Source organism: Eptesicus fuscus, chromosome 7 (genome assembly GCF_027574615.1).
Source record: "Eptesicus fuscus isolate TK198812 chromosome 7, DD_ASM_mEF_20220401, whole genome shotgun sequence".
Classification (NCBI taxonomy): Eukaryota; Metazoa; Chordata; class Mammalia; order Chiroptera; family Vespertilionidae; genus Eptesicus; species Eptesicus fuscus.
In genome coordinates, this window is record NC_072479.1 from 36,861,758 (window position 1) to 36,864,762 (window position 3,005).

The 3,005-nt window shown below is 43.8% G+C and overlaps 1 non-coding gene across 1 annotated transcript; it reads right to left on the bottom strand.

The window, feature by feature from the left end:
- Positions 1-432: 432 nt before the first annotated feature.
- On the bottom strand, positions 433-507 carry MIR9230B (microRNA mir-9230b). The gene is given in 1 exon segment (NR_130529.2): positions 433-507. It is a non-coding gene; the product is annotated as a microRNA mir-9230b (primary transcript).
- Between the last annotated feature and the right edge of the window lie 2,498 nt (positions 508-3,005).

A 3,005-nucleotide genomic window follows, 5' to 3' on the forward strand; every position in this document is an offset into this window, starting at 1 on the left:
TTCTTTGTCTCCGCATTTTCACTGCTTCACTGAGTTGGTAGAGTAGCTTTGTGTGGTAGGTGTCTTATATGGCCCAGTGGCTCAGCCTCCCCCAGTTACCTGAGGTGGACACTTTTGGTGCACCCCTTTGTGGACTGTGTGCACAGCCTTGTTGTAGTTAAGTCTTGATTGTTGTTGGTATCACTGGGAGGAATTGACCTCCAGGCCAATTGGCTGTGAGGATCAGCTGTGTCTTTGCTGGGAGAACTTCTGTGCTGGAGACACCCTTTTGGGAGAAGACTTGCAAAAGGCTCTGTGCTCAGCTTGGATGGGGCAGAGTCTCAGGGTGGAACAGACAGCCTTGGCTTCCCATCAGGCCTGCCCCTGGGTCTCAGTGTTCCTCAGTAATCACTGCAAGCACCTCTGAAAGAAAGCTGCCCTTGAGTTTCGCCCGCTGCCAGACAGTCCAGTTTCTCCCCGAATGAGTCTGGTTTCCCAGAAACTCACCCGGAACTGGAGTTCAGCACAGTCGGGAGCTTCCATCTCCCTCCTGCTTTAAAAAGCCAGCCATGCACTCAGACGCCCGTGCAGTCAGCCTCCCGTCTTCTCCACACACGTGCATCTCCGTACCTCAGCCTTTTGCAGCTCCTCTGAGTCTCAATGTGCTTTCCTCTTTCCTTCTAGTTGTAGAATTTCCACTCAGCCAGCTTTCCTGTGGTTCTGGATGGTGTCCGTTTTGTCTTTTAGTTGTAGTTTTGATATTGTTGTGCGAGGCAGCAGTTTAGGTGTTTACCTATGCCGCCATCTTGGTTTCTCCTGGAAGCAAATCCTATTATTGACATTTTAAAAAGCATATTTTTTTTTATTGATTTCAGAGAGGAAGGGAGAGGGAGAAACATAAAAAATGATGAGGAAGAATCATCCATCCACTGCCTCCTGCATGCCCCCAAAGGGGATCGGGCCTGCAACCTGGCCATGTGCCTGGAATTGAACCATGGCCTTCTGGTCATAGGTCGATGCTCAACCACTGAGCCACACCAGCTGGGCTATTGTTGACATTATTATTTTCCTCCCACATTTTCCCTCCACCCAGCCCCAGGCCTTCACCACACTACTGTCTGTGTCCTTGGTCTATGCATATATGCATATAAGTTCTTTGGTTAATCTCTTCCCATCTCCCTCATCTCCCTCCCCTCTAAGATCTGTCAGTCTATTCCATGGATCCATGCCTCTGGACCTATTTTATTCATCAGTTTATTTTGTTGATTAGATTCCACATATAAGTGAGATCATGTGCTATTTGTCTTTCTCTGGCTTATTTCACTTAGCATAATCATCTCCAGGTGCATTCATGCTGTTGCAAAGGGTAAGAAACCCTTCTTTAAAAAATAATATATATATATTTTGATTTCATAGATGAAGGGAGAGGGAGACAGAGATAGAAACATCAATGATGAGAGAGAATCATTGACCGGCTGCCTCCTGCACGCCCCACACTGGGGAATGAGCCTGCACCCCAGATATGTGCCCTTGACCGGAATCAAAGCTGGGACTCTTCAGTCCGCAGGCCGACGCTCTATCCACTGAGTCAAACCAGCGAGGGCGAGACCCTTCTTTTTCACAGCCACATAGTATTTCATTGTGTAGATGTACCACAGCTTTTTCTTTATCCACTCATCTACTGATGGGCACTTGGACTGTTTCCAAATCTTAGCTATTGTAAATAATGCTGCTATGAACATAGGGGGCATATATTCTTTCTGATTGGTGTTTTGGGATTCTTAGGATATATTCCCAGAAGTGAGATCACTGAGTCAGTTCCATTTTTAATTTTTTGATGAAGCTCCATACTGTTTTCCATAATGGCTGTACCAGTCTGCATTCCCACCAGCAGTGTACTAGGGTTCCATTTTCTCCACATCCTTGCCAGCACTTGTTCTTCATTGATTTATTGATGGTAACCATTCTGGCAGGTGTGAGGTGATATTCACTGTAGTTTTAATTTGCATCTCTCCAATGATTAGTGACATTGAGCATTTTTTCATATGTCTATTTGCCATCTGCATGTCCTCATTGGAGAAGTGTCTATTCAGGTCCTTGACCCATTTTTCAATTGAATTGTTTGTCTTCCTTTTGTTGAGTTATATGAGTACTTTATATATTTTGGAAATTAACCCCTTATCAGGTGTATAATTGGCAAATATGTTCTTCCCATACCGTGGGTTCCCTTTTCATTTTGGTGATGGTTTCTTTTTCTGTGAAATTTATCTTTAAATTTTGTCAGTGCCTTTAAAATACATGCCTAGCATGAATCACTTTGAATTGTTATTTTAATGATTAATGGCAGCCCAGTATTCCATGATATGAAAATTGATGGTTGCATCCCACCCCCAAGTCAGTGCATTCCTTAGCAGACCTCACTGGAGGATTATGATCAATATAGAATAACTCCCTTAACAAATCATGGACTTGGGATGTGTACACCTACGTTTAACATCTTTTTGTCTTTAATTTAGATCTAAGGATGAGAGAAAGAAAGAATGATTTTAGCCTACAGCTTCTCTGTGCTGGTGATAGAAATCCAGGAGGAGTGAAGTAATTTTCTCTGTGGCTGGTGGCAAGGTCCCTTGCCTCAGAATCTGAAGGAATGACAAATGAAAGGATCCTCTCCCTCCCTGTGAGCTTTAGAAGTCAGAAACGACATTCCTTTTCTGGAGCGTGATGCTTTTGCAAATGTGATTTTACACTCTCTGAAAACTGTGGTTTCTTTATCCAATAGTGTATTTGGGGAGGTCAGAATCATCCAGATAACTTTTTCAAATATGTACACACGCGCGCGCGCACACACACACACACACACACACACACACACACACCTCACTCACTTTTTAATTTGCAAATTTGATTTAAAAATTGACTATGAAATAGATCCAGAGACATAGAAGCATTGAACAGACAGTCAAACCTCAGAGGGAAGGGCGGGGGGTGGTAAGAGATCAACCAAAGGACTTGTATCCATGCATATG